The sequence below is a fragment of the Alexandromys fortis genome, unplaced genomic scaffold (genome assembly GCF_014885135.2).
Source record: "Alexandromys fortis isolate MF-2015 unplaced genomic scaffold, M_Fortis_MF-2015_v1.1 scaffold_46, whole genome shotgun sequence".
NCBI lineage: Eukaryota > Metazoa > Chordata > Mammalia > Rodentia > Cricetidae > Alexandromys > Alexandromys fortis.
The window spans coordinates 980,107-1,001,041 of NW_026067919.1; the positions used below are offsets into that span (position 1 = coordinate 980,107).

Genomic DNA, 20,935 nt, shown 5'->3' on the forward strand with positions numbered 1-20,935 from the left:
ACAGTGTACTAGAGGAAATAAAATTCCTCAAGCATCAGGTTCTAACCCTGGGCATCCGGGAACACCTTGTTTGGTCTTTGCAGGTCTGAGCTAAGGCTTTCAAAGGTGCAGACCATCTCAGTTATTGGGGGGAGGGCTAAAAGCAATCGTAAGGGGTCTACTTAGGCAACAGAATGAGATTTCATGAGATTCTACACGGCGCTCACTCACACAGGAGATGGCAACATAAAATACTTGGGCAGAGATTTCAAACTTCCAACATTGAAGACGAAGGAGACCAATAACCCATCGAAGAGGCCAAGCACAGATTTTCCCCAGCACCCTCCAGCACAGTCATAGCCCCGTGACTTCTTGACTTCGGTCTAGTTTGGCTTCCAGAGCTTTGAGAAAATACATTTCTCTTCAACAGTGTCAAGTGTGGTGACTTTACCAGAGCTACCAACCCCGAAGACACCCTGATGGGAGGAAGTCCCTGGGCTGATCCGGAGCAGAAAGAATGGCCCTTAGGGCGTGGGAAAGCAGCCTGAGTCCACAGGTGGCGTGCGTTCCAGGTCTGAGGTCTCTACTGATGTAGTTGTCTGTATTTGACAGAATGCCTAAGAGAAGCCTGATAAAGGAGGAAGTTGTGTTTGGACTGAAGGTTTCAGTCCATCACGATGGGAAGGCATGACGGAGAAGCTCATGTGATGTGACAGGAACCCATCACAGATGCTGGTCATAGAACAGCAGAACAGGAATCAGAGGATGCAGCAGGACCAGGGACCACATATGATCATAAAACCCCACACCTAGTGACCACATGCCAGTTAGACCCACCTTCTAAAAGATCCACAGGCTCCCAAAATACCATGACCAGACAGAGCTCAAGCATTCAAGACATGAGCACAAACTGTAACTCAAAGAGCCTAGTGCATGTATCTCTTCTGTTGAAAACCCTGTGTTCAGTCGAGAGGTGGCGCAGTCTCTGAAGCTGGTAAACTCAATCTCATAGTGCAACCATGTGTTTGAAAGCTAAAGCCCATTCATTCCATCACAATGACTCTACGCTAGCAGGTCTATTTCTCATTATGATGACAGTTGACCCTAGGATACGACCTCAAATTTGGCTTATGGGCCAGCAGTCCTGATATCACCTGGAACTGCTTTAAAATGTCCTCCCCTAGATCTGCCTAACCAGAGTCTGCATGTCACCAAGTTCTCTTGGGACTGTGTTCCAGGCACTAAAGATGCTTAGCTAGGAATCAGGAAGTCAACAGACTGAAATGGTTTATAAGCAGCTGAGCCCAACCTGGTGGCCAAGACCTATAATCCCAGCTACACGGCCTATCAAGGTAGAAGGATTGAGAGTCAGAGGCCAGGCTGGGTTACTTAGCAAGATTCAGCCTCAAAAGCAAACAAAAGGACTGGGAGTGTATATAATGGTTAGTGCCTGGCTAGCAGGTGTAAAGCCACAGGTCCAATTGCTAGTATGTAATAGTAAATAAACACTTGGCCCACAATCTGTAAGCATCACTGTGCAGGAAATCTCTCTGTTTTACAGACATCTCTATGTTCGCAGCACCTCCTGCCCTGGCTGGCATTAGACTGCTTTGCCATAATACATTCTTTAAAAAAATAAAAAATAAGAAATAGCGATAGTGGCTTTTGCCCAGCATTTGGCCAAGTGCAGCTTTCGTTTGGTTTCCCCATTTACCAGCTTCGCTTTGCTTTCTGCAAGCAACAGTGAGTGCAATGTCAGCAGAGGCTGCGCTCCATTCAGCCCAGCTGGGCTTTCTGTTAGCCATTCTCTGCTGAGATGAGCAGTCCTGCCTTCCTGGGGACCCAGTTTGAGAGCACTGTGGGTGTTCTCTGGGCTTGTAATTGCGTGGCGTGTGTCGGGCATCGCAGTGTTACCATGGAGCCCATCACTGTTGGTCTGGCTTTCCATTACCCATGTTTTTGATCTCTCTGAGGATAAATCCTGTGGGCAAAACTTGTTCAGATTTGCTTTTCTAACCCTGATTCATCACACAGGAGCATTTTGACCAGATATCAAGAAAACGCCCAGGAAACTTTCCTTTATCTTCCTCCAACCCTTCAGCTCAAAATGTTTAAAAATTGGTCTGCTTGTCCAGGTTATAACAAGAGCCAGATTTAATCTGTTTTTCCCTTCCAAGCCTGCATTTTACTGCCCTAAGAAAGGCATTGCTTGGGCCAGTGTGATGAACCTGCCCTCTTAGGTCTTGCTGCTTTGGGAGAAAATGCTTCTCATCTGGGTCCACTTGAAATAGCCAATGACTGCAGCAGAGAAGACCAGAAAGGATATCTGATTACTGAAAGGAAAACTCTTTGGCAATGACTTTTTATATAGATGCAATATCACACAAACTGCCTCTATTCCAGCTCTCTCCTTGATCAAGCCTCTGAGGGCTATGCCACCAAGACTTCTTCATGAAATCACCAGGCCTGGGGATTGAATGCAAGAGTACCACATTTAATTATCTCCCTGGGCAGGAAAAGCAATCAGAGAAAGAAAAAAAAAAACAGGAACACATTTAAATGTTACCCAATCTTCAAACCAAATATTTATTTAAAATAACCATATGGCAAAAGAAATGTTGAATTGATTTGATATTTTCTTTCTGTTCCTCCTAGGCAAAGTAAGAACTGAGTGGCTGTGGTTTTTAAATAGGATTAACTGGTTTTAAAGGAAAACTAGATGTGAAGTTAGACTTTTTTTTTTTTATTGTAGAAAAGGGCATTGCTTTTGCTCTAGAGGAAATCATAGCTGGCGTCTCTGATGGTGTTGTGTTGTTTTCTGTTGAACATTGCTTGTATGAGTAGATATTTCACAGAACACACTCCTAAAACAGGTTCTCATCTCAAGGTATTAGATTAGATTATTCCATTAGCAGATTATTAGATCCATTCCTGGGGGACACACCTCAGGTTCCAGTAGGCATCTTTCTGAGAAGCTGCAGTGAAATGAAAGACAATATCAACAGAATGCAGGGATTTATGGGAGCTGCCTAAGCCTGTGATCCCCATCTGACCACCGTGACTGTATAGGCAGGGAAGCAAGAAGACGCCTACCTGCACCATCATTCCCTGACTTCATTCAGCTGGAGTTTTCTCTGCTACTTGAACTACTACTAAGAACCTAAGAGGTTCTTAAAGCCTTTTAGGTCCCATCCACTAATTTCAGGAGCCCTGTGTTTTCTTCTTTGGAAAACAAACCAACAAAATACCTTGCTAATGTATCTTAATTTTTATTTTGTGTTGTGTCTAAAATAAATCTTCACTTATGGCACTGATCTCAAAAATGTTTGTTTCTAGGGGCTGGAGAGGAAGCTCAGCCTTCGAGAATGTAGACTACTCTTGCAGAAGACTGGAGTTCAATTTCCAGCACCTGCAATCGGCAGCTCACAACAGCATGTAACACTGGCTCCAGGAGAACCAACACCCTCACCGGCCTCTGCAGGTACTGCACTCATATATAAAAACTCACTCAGACACACAGGCACAAAGACAGACAGACAGACACACACACACAAACTTGAAAGTAGTAAAATAAATCTTTTTAAAAAATGTTTCTACCTGGCATCCTCAAAGTGAGTATTCAACACAGGACATTCTCCACTCTTCAGGGACATTCCCTGGAAATCTAAGCACCACACTTGAGGGCCAGCTCTCTTTTTCTATGCTAGGTTTATCAGCCCTCAGCTCAGGACTATAAGGTTGGACAATTATAGTCTTTTACAAAGGATGAACTTGAAGCTCACATAGACCAGACGAGTAACCTCTCTATCTGGTCAGTCTCTACCATTCCCATGGATCTCAGCTTAGGCATCACGTCTAGGGAAAGTGCTTCTTATCACATAGCAGTGACTGTTGTCTAGATTGTGGTACTCCTAGCAACAAGTCTTTCCACTATTACAACTTCTTAAGAAACGTAGAATCATCAGTCTACGCATCGTATTTTCTCCCCCCTCTACCAAACTCTGAGCCTTTTGGTGAGCTCCTGTGCTCCCTCCGGAAGTATTGCAAATACCTATGTAGATTTACCTACTCAGAATGCCAGGTAATGTACCTACCATTCAGCCTGAGTTCTTCTCTCCTGCCCAGCAGTCACTATTCCCTTCTGGGAGATGTGTCCTGGTGTTACTTTGGTGAAATCAGTTCTCTCATGACCTAGGTTAGTGTGCTTTCCCACTCTGTGCTCCTGGAAGACACAGACAATCATAACATTGTTCCAATTGCCTAAGTGAATTTTCTCCTCGCTGTAATTAATTAAAGAATTATTTCATAAAGTAACCAGAATTATTTCACAAAATAACCAGAATTCTAAAAAAAAAAAAATGTTCAAAGAAGCTTTGCAACAAAACTTTTTTTTAAATTCCTGCCCAAGAAGAATTCTCATACAGAATAAGTCTGAAAATTCCCTGAAGTTTTTCTGTGCCAGATTTCCCAGGTCTCTTGGCATGACCAGCCAGTGATTAGGTTGTTTCACTGTCATTGTGATGACTGACTCAAGAGTGGAAAGGACCCCCAAGGCAGGACAGGTACACGTAGCAGGAAAGCTCTTTGCATTGGCCCCAGGAAGCCTGGAGAGGATGGTAGTAGCCAGCTTTGCCTTAGCTCAGGAAGAACTGCCCTGGGAAGAAATCAACATCAGGACAGAAAAGGAAACTGGGAGACTCTGAGATTAGTTTCCAGTGACATCTACGGCAGCTGGATCCATCTGTACTAGGAGTAGGGCTGGGTTCAGAAGCCTAATTTCCTGAGCCAGTGGAATCCTGGCTTTTTCCTTTGAGCCTATTTGAGCTAAGATCAAAAAGTGCTAATTAATCCAACAGGTGGTATATTTAATCAGCACCCTTGGGTAGAACTTAACATTTCTGACCGAATAGGAATTGGCCAATAGGCACTGCATCTGACCATGTGACGTTTCCCAAGATTACACACTTGATGAGCAACAGAATCAGGAACTAGAACTTGGGTCATTGTGGCTACAGATGCCACTGTCTCAAAACCATATACATACAGAAAACAACAGGAAGTTTAATTAAACCACAGTACATCATCAGGTACCCAGGTTAAGGGGGCTCTCAGGATATAGATACATAGACTTCTATTTGGCATGCAAGATGGAATGGGATGGGGTGAAGGAGATGGTAAGAACTTCTTTACTTAAAAGCAACATGATGCAGTGTTTCCCTGGCAGTGGACAAGAATGCCCAATCACTAGAATGCAACTCTCTCAGTCAGAGTATACTTAACCTCTTGGTCTTCTACAGATTACTTTCATAGCCAGGCTTTCCGATGTCTTAATGGGTTTTAGGTTTTGTTCTTGTTGTTGTTGTTGCTGCTGCCGCCATTTTCCTCTTGCTGTAAGAAAACACCTTGACAGAGCCTGTGAGATGGCTCTGTAAGGAAGGGTGCTGTCCGTCAGGGCTGATGACCTGAGTTCAATCCCTGGAACCTACATGATGGAAGGAGAGAACAGACGCCTTCAAGTTGCCCTTGGACCTCCACATGGGACCATACACAGACACACTAAACAAACATGTTAAAATACCCTTACAAAAGCAACTTAAAGGAAAATGGGTTTAATTTTGCTCACGGTTCCAGGGCAGGCAGTTCCAAGTCTTCACACAAGACATCCCAATGCAACTCCTACAACACTTTGGCTTAGAGAAGACAACTGATGACGGTTTCAGAGGCTGGTACCTTCCATGGGGATTGTGGAGAGAGGAAAGAAAGTGTCTCTGCTGGTTTGTCTCCTCACGTGGACCTTCCCTTTGCCACAGCATCTTGGTTTAGAGTAGACAGAGCTTAAGCACTGGGGTGTTGAGGATTTGAGGATTATCCACTCTCTGACAGAGAGTGAGGGGTAGCATGTATCCGTGTGTATCGCATGGCACACGCATCCTGGCTGAAGGGCAACTGAAAGAAATTCCTCCATTGTCGTTACTCAAGAGATCCCCATTCCCAGAGAGGTCTAGACCTTTTAGGAATACCCCAGACACTGGCTTGTTTCCTGGAGATTTGCCTCCACATATCTGGACTTCAAGATCCCCGCATCATTTCTTCCATGCGCTGTATCCCTAACATTCACGAGCATCGTAACTGCACGGCTGCTTTAAGGACTGCCTTCTTGACACAAATGTGTGTGAAGCTCACATGAGGAGCTGTTCTCAGAGAAACGTTAACTCCACTAGATGTCTGATTTTCTCCGTTCTATACAAATTGCCTTCTCCAAAAACACTCTTTCATGCTAATGTCGAAAGATCTATAAGACACTTTCTTCCTACTTCAGATACTCAGGCAGATGCTGCCATCTCTGGTGCCTTCTCCTTCCTTTGGTTTAGATGCAATTCAAGTACCTCAATGGGAAGCGTCATCCTACAGCACCTACCAATCGTTGCCTTTCCGGTGCAAACCACAGGGTTACACGGGTATCTGAAAAGGTGCTCCTCATACTAGGTAGGTACATGTGTTTGGGTGTATCTGTGTGTGCTAGTGGTTGTAGCCACAGGTCAAGCTCAGGGGTCACTCCTCAGCAATGATCACTTTGTTTTTTTTTTTTGTTGTTGTTGTTGTTTTGTTGTTGTTGTTGTTTTGAGACAAGAGTCTCTCGCTGAAACCCAGACCTTATGGATTAGTCTAGGCTGGCTGCCCCACTGAGCCACAATGATCCTCCTGTGTTTTTTCCCCAGTGCTGGCATTACAAGTGTTTGCCACCACACACAGCTTTTTGCTTGGGGTACTTAGCATCAGGCATGGATGCTTATGGTCTCATGTTCCTGGTTTGGCTATTGTCCCAGGCCTGCCCATTCTGCCCCACTCAGTCCCCCACATGAAGAAGTGTCAATAACTTTGAAAGATTGCTTAAGACTATAGGACGTCACTGAAAATCCTGCAGAGATAGAAAAAACGACGGAAGCAGGAGCTTCCATAGACAATCTGCTGCGTCTCGCTATGAATGCATTTACGGTGTTGTTTATGCAACACTGGCACAGGCAGGTCCTGATGATGGAATTTAAACCTCTCAAATACTAAGAAGTGCTCCTCATCCGTGGTCCTCCCCCCCCCCACACACACACCTCACACTTCTCTTAGCCGATGACTTTGAGAGTTGCAAGTGTCTCTTTTTTGTTTTCAGTTCTGCGTGACGAAGTTCTTTTCTTTGGATAACTGCACACAACTTGCTATTCTCTGAAAAGGTTGTAGGAAAGAGCTTCTGGAACGTTACCAACTTGGCAAGGTTCTTCTGGCAAGAGCTCTTGGTTCTAATAGAGCAGGATTGGACTGAATTAAGGTGCTAAAGCCTTCTACGTAAATGTTCCAAGTCTTTTCTGAAGCAGTAGCAGGGTGTTTACTAAGCTGAAACAGATAGCTGTGGGTACTGGCTGGGTACCAAGCCTTTAACTCTGTTTACTCGACATGCCGGCTTGTTTATTTCACCAGGAAGCTAAGGAACAGGTTATTCCAAATGGCCATCACTTGTCATCGGTCTTTTCTCAAATGCTGTATTTCTCTTATTCCAAGGATGTTACAGGGGCTCACCTTGGAATTATACAATCCCTGCTGTGGTTATGGCTGAAACCCAAGCTCTGTTCTCTCTAATATTCGCTAAGCCTTCGAGCAGTGGGTTTTCAGCTGGAGACAATTCTCACCCCGGACTGCATCCAGCAATGTCTGCAGATGTTTCTACCAGAAATGGGCTGGATAAAGAGTTCCTACTGTCACTTCTTTCTGCCATCCCCTGAGTCCTTTACACTAGTGCCTGGACTGTGGGGGACCAAGCCTTGGCGCAGGCCTCTTTTCTCTCTCAGTGGTAGCAAGCTTTTAGTAATGAACTATGATGGGTTAAAGACACTCATTCCAACATCTAGAAAACTATTAACATAAAATCCAAGCAGTTATATCTTTAAAATAATGGTTCAAGTAGAATTATAAAAATATCTATCAATCAAATGAAAGTATATAAAGAGAAATAAAAAAGACCATAAACAAAAATTAGTGAAATGATATATTTAAAACACTTGGTCTACAATTAATTTTAAATCTGAAAGGAAAAAGTCCTATTACAGAGCCGGGCGATGGTGGCGCACGCCTTTAATCCCAGCACTTGGGAGGCAGAGGCAGGCGGATCTCTGTGAGTTCGAGGCCAGCCTGGTCTACAGAGCTAGTTCCAGGACAAGCTCCAAAGCCACAGAGAAACCCTGTCTCAAAAAAACCAAAAAAAAAAAAAAAAAAAAAAAGAGGGAAGCAATGTAACAGCATGGTGACTCAGTTGTGTGCCAGGTATAAAGGAAAAAGGATGGAAAATTAAATAAAATATAAGAAAGCTGAACTGAGTCTGTTAATATCAGATCAATAAAACTTCCTGGCAAGAAGAAAAATGGTAGAAAATCAATCTCCCCGGAAAGCTGCAACAAACAAGCATAAAAATGCCCAAGTCAAAATCAAAATCCATGAAGTCAATATTGACAGATGATCCTATCCTCATAATAGCAAATATTAAAGCCCTTCTCAGCCAAACAAGGATTACCTGAAAATGCACACATGTGAGCACACACACACAATTACAAACAAAAAAATCTTTAAAATTGTGATTCTGATTGCTCTCATATAAAAATAAAATTAGCTTAGATGTGAATAACAAGATTTCTAGAAAAATCACAAATAAACGACACTAACCCATGAATTTCTAAATAAACCTTATGTCAGAGAAAAGAAAATTGCAAGGAAAATTCAAAGTGTGTCTAATTAAATACAATTAAAATGTCATATATTGAATATAGGGGACGTACTTAAAGCTGTGCTTCCAGACGGCTTTGCTGTGATAAATGCTAATTTCAGAAATGGGAACAATCTAAAATCAATGCTCTGAAACTTACTAGATAGAAGGGAAAACATGGAATAAGTGAGAAAGCAAATGATGGAGGAACCGAATCTAGATAAAGATAGACAGAAAAGGAGATTTTAAAGTTAATATTTTCAATTGTCTTTTCCTTCAAGAAAAGAACAAAACGTATACACTTGCACCTGCAATCTGAGAAACAGAAGAGAGCGTAGTGTGCATTGACAAGAAAAGACAGCTGTGCTGTTTGGCCTCAGTGTCACGTTCCCGATGCTTGGGGAAACCCCATTGACGCTCCTCTCCACTTACCAGCTGTGGACTTTATTCAGACAAGTCTCAAAAACTAGTTTAACAGTACAAGTGAAATAATGCATAGGATGTAACTGTGCTCTAATCTTAGACCGCTCTCCAAGCTTGCAGAAGATGCCAAGTGAGACAGGGCAGTGTGGGTCACGTGAGGCAATGACACAGAGGAGGGTTCCCCAGAGATGCATTCCCTTTGATCTGGAGACAGGAGGCAGAGGGTCAGGACCCTACTTTTATGAAGTCATCTAACCTACCTTACCTCCCCAAAGGGTTTTCTCCAAATATTATCATGCGTCTCTAGCATGTGGGAGGGAGGGAAGTCAGGAAGTCCTGTGATCCTCACAGAATGTCTTGGGACCAAAATCACAGCTTGAGACAAGCTGCCCACACACTTCTATCTTGACGACAGACCCTCACAGTGGAGATGGACAGTCCCATGCAAGAAGGTTGTTCTGACGGAAAGCATCAGCCCAGCATGGTGAATGTCATGTCATGAAGCTGAGGAACATGGCCTTCACGCCAGTGAGTTAAATGATCTCTGTGTCTGGTAAGATGAAGCTCATGAGTTTCCAGTCAATAATCAGAGAACCCTTGTTCAGTACAGGAAAAATAAAAAGAAAGAAAATATTCCACATAATGTAATGTACTATTCCATATAATGTAAATATTCCATGACACCGGGTTCCAATTACTCAATTTGTATTGCATGCAGTAGAGTCACAGTTGTGTCCAAGTCTTCCAAAGAGGCCTGTCAGTCATATTACAGAGCAGTTAAATGTGCATCTCCTGTGTGTTAGGCATTCTCGCTTCCTTTGCCACATCTGTGGTCGTTAAGTAAAGATCTGCTGCAACTGGACCTGGAGGGGCAGTCAACGTGCTGCTCCTTAAAGAGATCACACTGAATGATAAAATCAGCCACGCGGAAAGAAATGAATGACCATCTCCCCGAGGGTGGCGCCAGCCCTCGCCGCAGGATTGGTGAACATTTCTGTTCTGGGTTCCTTCACACGTGGCTGGTGGCAAGTAGAGCTTCATTGTTTACCTAACGGTGCTACAAGCGGGGGCAGCCTTGTATGATGTGGGTAGACAGAGCAGAGCATCCAGGAAGATATTCAGAAAAAGGCAGGAAGAACGGCGGTGCGTGCACCCGGACCATGAGAAAGAAAAAGCTGGGGGGATGCTTTCTGTGGGGCAAAGGCTAAAAATGTTCTCAGTCCTGAAAACAGCTTTCCTGCTCAGATCCAAGCCTCTTTCCTGTTTGTTTCTTTCCTTACCTGTTTCGGAGGCAGCCTCTCTTGGCAGTTCCATCTGGCCTCCAACTCTCGATCCTTCGGCCTTAGCCTTTGAGCGGTGGGATAACAGGGGTGTTCCATGCATCTGACCTGATTCTTAGGCAGACTTCATCACATGAAAACATACATAAATCCCATGGATGCCACACTCATGAAGCAACACTCCAAATGGAACTACAGTATTGTTCTTGTAGCATTTTACTGGCTTTAAAGCCTGTCCTTGTGCTGTTTGTCCAGGGTATGTGAGTCTCCACAAAATTGCATTGAATTCTGAGCCCTCACTAGCAGGAAGCCTCCGAAGGATAATCATCTAGCAGTGATGGAAACCACAGTACTGAGAAAAGTCCCCTTATGGAAGAAACCTCTGTGGCAGCCCCCTGTTCTTTCTGCCCTATGTGAGCATAGGAACAAGGCGATTACCTTGCAGGGGTGAGGATGTGAGCCCTAGCGGGGTTCCATGGCCAACTTGATCTTGGACTTCCAAACTGTGAGACATGATTCCCTGGGGTCTATCAAGCCCAAATGTGTTTTGGTTTAGCAGCCTGGATGAAGGAAAATCAACCCAATAGCAGATTTCTGTGGCCTGACTAGAAACGAGAATGCAGAAACGTGGCAAGGGAGCTTTGCCTTCATGAGTTTGTCTGTACCAGTTGTCTTCTCTTCTCTTCTCTTCTCTTCTCTTCTCTTCTCTTCTCTTCTCTTCTCTTCTCTTCTCTTCTCTTCTCTTCTCTTCTCTTCTCTGTCACAACTATCTGAGTTACTGTTCTGTTGCTGTAAAGAGACACCATGACCATGGCAGCTCCTAGAAAAGAGAGTATTAAACTGGTAGCTTGTTTCAGTCTCAGAGGCTCCATCCATTATCATCATGGCAGGGAGCACGGTCACTCACTAGTATGGTGCTGGAGAATAAGCTACTTCCTGATCTGTAAGCAGAGGGAGGGGTCTGGGCCTAGTGTGGACTTTTGAATTCTTAACATGATACACTTTCTACCCAACAAGGTCACACCTCCTAATCCTTATGATCCATTCAAACAGTGCCACTCCCTGGTGGCTACTCATTCAAATATAGGAGCCTATGGGGGGCATTCTTATTCAAATCAACATGGTAACCTTAGTTTTTCTTTCAACAGAAGCATGAATCATTTTCGCAACCAAGAGAATGCTCTACTGTGGTCTTTAAATGGCATTAGGCATTGTCGGCACCTGTTCTGCAAGATTTTATTGTGCCCAGAGCTGCATTCGGTACCTGTGACTTAGCAATAAACATGGAGAGCAAAGCCTCCTTCCCAGCCCAGTGAGCCAGGGTTATAATAAAGAAACCCTTTAGTGACTAAACAAGAGATCATAAAACAGTACTTATGAGCTGGGAACATAGAGAGCTTGTCCAACATGTGTGAGGCCTGGAAGTTCTGTCTCCAGCATGGAAAAGAAAGAAAGAAAGAAAGAAAGAAAGAAAGAAAGAAAGAAAGAAGGGAGGGAGGGAGGGAGGGAGGGAGGGAGGGAGGGAGGGAGGGAGGGAGGGAGGGAAGGAGGGAAGGAGGGAAGGAGGGAAGGAGGGAAGGAGGGAAGGAGGGAAGGAGGGAAGGAGGGAAGGAGGGAGGGGAAGGAGAGAGAAAGGAAGGGAAAAAGTAATTATAAAATCACAATGTTAAGAAAATCACAGTACTTGAAGAATTGCATACAGTGCTATGGATAAAGGGGAAATATTGTTGAGGTGGAAAATACTGGTAAAGGAATCTCCATTTTTGGCAGGGTAAGCTTACAATGGAATTCTAAGATGAGGATGGATAGGACTTTGGAGGAACAGAGGCTAGGTCCTATCTGAAGGGTACCCCAAAGGCCCTGATTGAAGGAAGGGGGAAAGCGAGGCAGCCCCTGGTTGACCTGCGTCTCACCAGGTCTAAGCCCAGTACATAACTCTCTGTTTATGTGTAATTCTGTGAACAATACTTCCACCAAATGAAATAATTACAGGCTCTTTCTCTTCTTACAGATTTTGTCAGTAACTACCACTGTGTAAATGTGTTCGAAATAAACTGTGCACAGTCATGTGTGATGTGGTTTTCCGGGGGTATTTAATGGGGTTCAGAGCACAGAGCTGCAGTGTGGTAAACTGTGGAAGGTGGGAGGGAAAAGTCCGCCGAAGAGCACAGTGGGTGATTGGAATGAAGGGAGAGGTGGGAAGCAGCCAGGGGTCAGGCAGGCAGAAGGCTGCCCAGGCCCAGGACTGGAGACTACCCTGTTCAACTGTCTCTGTGAGCACTGAAGGGCAGCACGCCATGTCAGTCACAAAATGGCAATGGATATTGAGATAGCTTCTGGAGAAGTTCAGACAGAAGGAACACTGATTTTGCCTTGGAATGTAGACACGGAAGGATCCCTTGAGATGATTGGGGATTATGAAGCATAAATATTTCTACCACTAACGTCACCTGGCCTGATCTTTTCACCAACCTGCCATCATCACCCCAATGACCCTCTAACTCTCCCTGGGTAAGTCTTGGCTGCAGGCTTCTTGGTGTCACCTTAAAACTGTAAAGCCAACATCGCACATGCTCTTTTGTCCCACCTGGTACCCCACAACTGTTTAACCCCAAAGAAAATCACACATAGGTCTCCATAAATTATAAGCTGATTGGCCCATTAGCTCTAGCCTCCCACTGGCTAACTCTCACATCTTGATTAACACGTTTTTCTGATCTATGTTAGCCATGTGGCTCAGTACCTTTTTTCAGTGGGGCAGATCACATCCTGCTGCTTCGGTGGTCTGGGCAGAAGTGGGAGGAATCAACTTCCTCCTTCCCAGAATTCTCCTGTTCTTATTACATCTTTTCTATTTCCTGTCTGGTTTTCCCGCCTATATTTCTTGCCTGGCCAATCAGTGTTTATTTATAACACGATTAACAGAATATAGACAATTCTCCTGCACCATACGTTAGGGTGTCGGAGAACTGGCGGATGTCCCCTCCAGTGTGGTGTACTCTGTGCAGTTTGATATGAGGCACCTGGCCCCGCTAAAGACCTGAGAGCTTCGAGACTCAGTCATTGTAAGTAGGCGATGACTTACAGTTTCTTTGAAGGTAGGGATCAATGTCATACTTATATACAGAACTCTGTTAAAAAAAAAAGATAATCTACAGCATCAAACTGAGCCTACTTTTCTAGAAAGTACAAGATAACCCACTCTGAGATTTCAAAAATCTGAAGCAGGAAGCACAAGACTCATATTCATATTGAGACGAAAAATAGAGAGCAGCGCCGGCTTGTTTGACTAGAGAGGCTTTTATACGCCAATAAAAAGCTGGTTTGTCAACATTATGTGGCGTGCGGCCCATAAAGAACAGTTGCTGAAAGTCTCTGCACATTCAGATTAAAATAAAACTGCTGAACAAAAGCTATATTGTCCATAGACCTAAAGCTGGATGGCTGGAGGGGCTTTTATACGAGCGCCGCTCGTGACAGGCACCAGGATTATACCTATCTCTGGCTCATTGCTTATTGAAAAGCCAGAAGTTTTTATGGGCAAATGTATCTGACTGAGCTGTGTGCAGTCTCTGAAGGATGACTTTCTGCTTCCAAGCGCACTGAATTCACATCTAGAAGGCAGAGGTAAGCGCTGAAAAACAAGAAGCTCATCAGAAAGTGGGCCAGTGATTTAATGCCTTATTTTTTAAAACATCATTTCTGAGCGTGGTGTCAAATCACCCAGTGGAAACCAAGGCCGCGGTGATTCTCAAGGACAGAAGGAGCTGCATCCTCACGCTGTCTCAGCTCAGACCACGGCCTAGAGACTGGCAGAATCCACTTTGGGATTTGCTCTGGCCATCTGGTGAAGAGGGCAATTAAAACCTGTGCACATATGTCGACGGTACGAGGTAGAGAGGTTCCTTATGGCATCACCATAGACCATGCTGCCTCTTTCATTGCTTCCCGACCCCATTCCTTACTCCATCCTCCCTCTCATCAGCCCTAATACTACACGTTTAGTTTGTGCTGTTATTGTTGTTATTATTGTATTTGCTTTTTAAGGCAATTTTTCAAAAGAAAAGTGGAAAGACATAAAAAGAGCACTTAGCTAGTTTCCATGGCATTATCCATGGTGGCACTGGCCACATTGGGGCTCTTCCCATTCTACGTGAGCCCAAGCCCATAGTACATTGTTGACGGTCCACAGGATGCTTCTGTCTACCTGGACCCCAGCATAGTGCTTGTAGGGTCTACAGTGACCGGGAATTCATCCCCTTGATGTCAGGGTTTATGAATCTAACACTGTACAGATCAAAACATCAAGTAGACCTCTGCTATTGTTGGAAGCTTTGTGTGGGCCCCTTATCCCAAACTCATCTACTGAAATCCCAACCCCCAGGGATGATATTAAAAGGAGGCCATTGGAGAGTGTTCGTTCATTAGATCAGAACTCTCAAAGAGCCTTTGCAAGATAGACCTAAGGGAGCTCATATGCCTTCTGTGCTGTGTGACGACAAAGCCTAAGATGTCATCTGTGATCATAGGGTTTGTCCTCACTGGACACTGAGTAAGTCAGGACTGTAGACATCTCCAGGAGCAGACCTAGAAGAAGTACATCTCTGTCTTCATACACTACCCAGCACTTTGTCACAGCAGCTAGAATGGACAGGCACCTTCAGAAAGGAAGATTCCTGTTGGAGACTTCTTCGCTGAGCTCTTGGGACTGTTAAAGCCATGAACAGAGGCAGAAAAGCAAGTGTGTCCACCCACCCCACGCAAGGGGCTCCATGCAAAGTGACCACATTTAAAGGTGCTGCTGAAGGATGTTGACTTAATTTTCACAGCCCTGATGACATTTCCATTTTGATTACACTTGGAGAAAGGTCTTTAATGCTGTAAGCCAATGTACTGGCAGGAAAAGACCAGAAATCCAGGGCTTAAGCCTCTCTCTCCCAAGCTCTGCTCTTGGGCACATCAAAACCCTTCTCTGTCTCTTATATTTCTGTCATAGGGCAGATGATTTTTTGGTCTCTCCTCATTACACAAGTCTATCATAATTTGGAACAGAAAACAGGTGGCTTCCTGTCAGATAATGACACTTTTTCTGCTAAAGAAGTCAGTCACAAATGTCTGGACTACAGCTTTGTGAAAATCCAGGGTAACCAGCAAAACAACACACCGGCTTGATTGATCCAGTTACACCAGGAGTCTCACGATTCTTCATTGCTTTTCATCCAGCCCCTAAGGATCTTATAAATAGGACCGGAAAGAGAACAGGGGTAGTTCAGCTAAGAGCAAGCAACGCTTTCCTGACTGTCTGTTGCCCTTTGAATCAACAAATCACATTGTGTCTCTCTAGTCAACTAGTCATTTACAAGGATTTCCCCTACATTTGTGACTAACATTAGCAATATTTAAAAGCATTTGCAACTGAGAATTTTAAGCATCTGGTCCGCATCATTTGATTGGCCAACTGGGCTCAGCTATCCTTTGCGTTGACAATAAACCCTAACGACAGGTGGGCGTTCGAATACTCGGTTAATTTTGCCACTGAGGAGAGTTGATTTTTCTGTTCTGTTTCAACTTGTAATTATCAGCGTGATTTGGAGAGGCGTTGTGCTAATCTGAAGTCTCATTTTGTTGCCGGTCATTTTACGTTTGACTTTTGCATAATGGAGGTGCTTCGTTGCTGCTTGGTAGGGTTAGGGTTACCCTGGACTCCAGAATAAATATCTGGCAGATTAGAGTTGTAGAGGAGAAACGAGTTCTTTTCAGGACCTCGGGGAGACAGTACAGTAGACGCAATGATTTTTAGGGGAGGTGGAAACTGAGGAAGAGGATGAGCCGGGATTTCTTGATTCTGCAACCAAGCAGCAGACCTGGGATTTTATACAAACCCACAGCATACGATGAAATGGGAAAGTTGTTGACCACAGAAAGGATGCACAGCAGAGAACAGCCCCGCCTGTGGTAGTGTTTGGGTTTCACTGGTTTCCAATGTCATGCGATGCTACCTGAGGACACTTGCCCACTGCTTAGAATCTGCACGTTCAGAGGTCATTTCAAAAGATCTCCAAAGCTCACTGGTTGTTGTTTGTTTGTTTTCATTCAGTGCTTGCTACCAAAGCAACTAATGAGTCATATTTTAAATAAATACCCAGGTTAATAGAATTACCTGACTTTATTTTCCATGCTAGATAAAATTTATAGTTCTGTCTGTATTTCATGGTGGTGCTGTTTTAACATCACATAATGAAGTTTAGGAAATGAATTGTGTACTAAAAATTAAATGCTTGGGTCAGAAAAGAATTGCAAGCCCATTGTTCTCTTCTAAACATCAAATAAAGGACACTGAATACTAAGCAAGTGACCGAGTGTTCCCTGTGCAGCAATGACCTCCACCCTAAGTGTGGAAATGGCTGTTGGGCTGAGAGAACCGAGAGACTGTGTGTTCAGACGTTCCACCAGAGGGCAGGAGAGGAGAGAGAATCCAAGCCCAAGAGTGCTGAGCTCTGCTGATTTGCCAGAGAGCCAAGCATGTGCCTGCTAAGCCATCTATGCCGCACTTCCTCCCTTCTGCGCCTTGAAGGCAGACTCAGCCTCCCGCAGTGGAAATCTAACACACTTGCCCTCTGTAACTGGGCTTACGGGAGTGCCAGCAGGCCTTGTTCACTGGTCACAGGACCTTGGTCTCCCTTCTGCACCGCAGCAGTATGGAAAGAAGCTCCCAGGGCCTCGGCTCCCAGGATGTTTCATTGTGGAAACCTGTGCTCAGGTTCAGCCCAGTTCTTGAGCAGGTGACTTCCTGACTGGAATCAGGGGCACCTGAGAATACACGGTCAGTGACATCACCAAGGTTGTGGGTCAGAGAGGTGGGATGTGCATCTGCCACAATGCCAGCTCCAGGGATGCCACTGCCCCCAGATGTTGTGGCTGCTGCACAGCTGTCGTGTGTAACCATGGGTCTAAGAACTTAATGAGACACAGATCCCTGAAGGCATTTTGAACACCTCGGATCTGCAGTTTCTTTATGCTTTTAAATGAGTGTGCGGGCACACGTGTGTGTAAGCAATCAGCAGCATTATGTCGCAGTGGGTAGCTGCATTGTTCCACCTGGACTGAAGGACAGAGTCTCGGAGTTTAAATACTCCTTTGCCCAGTGCGCAGTTGTGTGGCTTAAAGTGACTTAAAATCCTCTCTGCTTCAGTTTTCTTTTGTTTTTAATAAAAAATTTTCCATTTCCTTTACATCCCAACTGCAGTTTACCCCCCCTTTTCACCCCCTTTCTGCCACGTCTCCCCTCTACTCTCATGTCTCCCCTCTACCCTCACATCCACTCCTTCTCCGTCTCCATTCAGAGAGAGGCAGGCCTCCCGCGGGCATCAACCAAGCACATACGCCTTGGTTTTCACACCTTATAAAGTGAAACAAAGAATTTCAGCATGCGATGAACAGGGCCATGAAGAGACTTTTTAAGTGAGCTATGAGTGTGTGAGTGTGTGTGTGTGTGTGTCTCAAAAAACCAAACCAAAACAAAACAAAACAAAAAAAAATCTTTAAGCATGATTTAACATGCTGTCAATTTATAAAGCTTCCGTTTTCTCTTTGCTCTGGAAAGTTAATACGTCCCCTCAAAGTCTCAGCCGTTTTTGTACTTTCCTATGAAGTCATTGGCCTATGGGGTCACCTCACTGTGCAGTCCCTCACTGTGGAGCTTAAATCCTCATATGATGCTTTTAATTATGCTGACCCTCAAAAAGTTTTCAACATCAGCAGAGTGACTCATGATACTGACTCCACAGTTGCTGAGACGCTCCGGAAATGTGACAGAACTGGCCGGAATCAGCAGATGGCCCAGAAAGCTAAAGGCATTCAATTATAGCTTCTTAAAGATTTAGGAATCCATTGACACCCACCCAGGCGACTTGCCAAGGCAGTCATACATACCTGGGGAAGGCCTGCAGGCATCAGTGAGTGCTTCCAACGCTGTCCAGTGATTCCACGCACATAGTGGAAGCCAATGAGTAAGCAGAGAGTAAAAATCGCCGTGGGATGCCTGCTTTTATCAGTGGCTCGCAATGTGGTCCCTTGACCGGCAACCTTGGCTTCTCTTAAGAACTCACAGGAACAAACAAATTCTCAAACAGGCAGGTCCAGCATGCAACTCTGGCTCTTAGCAGACCTTCTCATGCAATGTGTTTTCGGGAATCACTGCTCCACAGAAATGTACCTGTGTTTTGCTGTTCTCAGGGCTGCATGATTTTATTTAAAAAGTTCAAAGACAAGATGACTTGAAAGTTGCCCGGCAATGCGCAGGTCTTTCATCCGAGCACTCAAGAGGCAGAGGCAGAAGGGTCTCTGGGAGACGGAGGCCAGCCTGACCTACAAAGTGAGTTCCAGAATGGCCAGGACTATGAGAAACTCATTCTTGAAAAACAGACAAACAAGACGACTTGAAAGTATCTGATACTATCTGATGTGGGAGTGTCATATATCAATCTGTTGATTTCATTGGTTAAACAATAAAGAAACTGCTTGGCCCTGATAGGTTAAAACATAAGTGGGAGGAGTAAACAGAACAGAATGCTTGGAGGAAGAGGAAGTGAGCTCAGAAACCATGCAGCTCCTCTCAGAGGCACGCGATGAAGCAAGCTGACCCAGGATGGACGTAGGTTAAGAACTTCCCGGTAAGACCGGTGCTACAGATTATTAGAGATGGGTTGATCGGGATATGAGAATTAGCCTAGAAGAGGCTAGATAGAAATGGGCCAAGCAGTGTTTAAATGAATACAGTTTGTGTGTTGTTATTTGGGGCATAAGCTAACCAGGCGGCCGGGGTGCTGGGGACGCAGCCCCGCCGCTCCTATTACAACAACTATCCACCTAGCAGGGAAAAAAGTTTCCTTCAAATGACTGACGACAGACAGAATTTGAAGACCTCTGTCTCACCCACAAGTCAGGCAGCAGCCACCTTTTCAGCCAGCAGATGTGACATTGCCCTTTCTGTATGTGTGGAATAAACTCGGATGGCCCACGCTCATTCTTCCCAAGGACTCAAGGAATGCTGGGAACAATTTAGAACCTTTTCTCTGGAAGAATCTCTTAATTTTACCACTCGTAATTCCTTTTTCCATACACTTGTACCGTCTTATTCTGTTTTCCTTTGGAACAGAGTGCCACACTGTAGTGCAGGCTTGCCTCAGATTCATGGCTATCCTCCTGCCTCAGTTTCCTGAGTACTGATATTGTTGACATTCAGGCATTATGCGGGTGTGCCCTCAGGGTCCTCAACTGCAGCCAGTAAGAATACTCCCTGTGTGCATGCGCTTGTTAAGATTCAGGCATTACAGTGGCCTGCTCTCAGGATCCTGACAGGGTTCAAGTCGGCTGCAGCCACGCCCTGTGTACCTGTGCTAAATCCATTCCTAAAAGGCTCTCTCTTTCTCCTGCCCCCTTACCCCCCCCTACTCCACAGTGAGCAAGCAGGATTGCCCCAGGCTCTATGTTTGTCAGATTTTTCACTGAAAACAACATGAGGTAACAGGATTCAGCTGGATCCCTTTAGCCCACAGTCAGGGTTTCAGAGGCTTCTTCCCACAACCAGCCTGACCTTGCTTTAGGACTGAGGAGAGGCAGAGCCTTGTGGAAGCAGGAGACTGGCGAAGCAGAACTGTGCCTCTCCATGGCAGCCAGGAAGCACAAAACCAGACAGAAAAGGGCCAGAGCCAGAGGCCCTGGGAAGGTATCCCCACCCAGTGATCCGCGTTCTTTAACCACTGGCCGCTCCTAATCCTCATCAAAGACTGAGCCTTTTTGGTTCAGTCAGCATCTCAAGGACTGAATCCGCCCACTGGGAGCCAAACCTTCAATACAAGAGCTTTTACAGATCTTCCTATCAGAACCCTACAGCGCCTCCTATGGGGGCTCCAGAGTAGGTATTTTGTCTCCCTTCTCACCTCCCTGTGCCTATTGTGTGGCTTGTCCCCACTCTGTCCACATTCGTATGCTTAGTGTCTCCCTTTGTGTCCGAGATCCCATGAAACAGCCCTCAGTGACTACCTCAGGTATCCCCAAGCCCAACTGCTACAACGGCTTGTCCCGTGAAATCCTTTCAACCTAACACAATTACGAACCCCAAAGCCTTCTTCCCTACAATGGGGTTGTCACTAGAGCAGTGTGCCTGGCTGTCGTTGTACCGTTTTTGTCCTAGACCTTTCTCAGTTTCCAGACTAACTTCCTTGGGCTTGTAGGAAAGGATGCAGACACTATAGCCCCCTCCACTGTGACCTCTCCCTCCTCCTAGAACAATCTGATGGCTCCTCCTCATCGTCCAATCTGATGGCCCTGTCTAAATAGCATCAGGATTCTTGACGCCCCCCAAGAAGGGGTACAGGCCTGGGAACCTCTCCTTCTAAGATGGTTCCCGCCTGCTGTGTGCCTTAGCAGCCATGGAGGAGCTGCCTGGCACTCTGCTGCCCTCTGCTGGCATTTTACAGTCCAGCATCAAATTTAACGCTTGGAA

General features: G+C 45.1%; 1 long non-coding RNA gene across 1 annotated transcript in view; it reads right to left on the reverse strand.

Annotated features, from left to right (window-relative positions):
* Window positions 1-2,601: 2,601 nt before the first annotated feature.
* Window positions 2,602-20,935, reverse strand: part of LOC126500669 (uncharacterized) — a 52,453-nt gene continuing 34,119 nt past the window's right edge. Inside the window, exons 3-4 of the long non-coding RNA XR_007591397.1 lie at window positions 4,074-4,201; window positions 2,602-2,954 (exon numbers count right to left, since the gene is read on the reverse strand). This is a non-coding gene — a long non-coding RNA (uncharacterized lncRNA). The remainder of the gene's footprint in view (window positions 2,955-4,073; window positions 4,202-20,935) is intronic.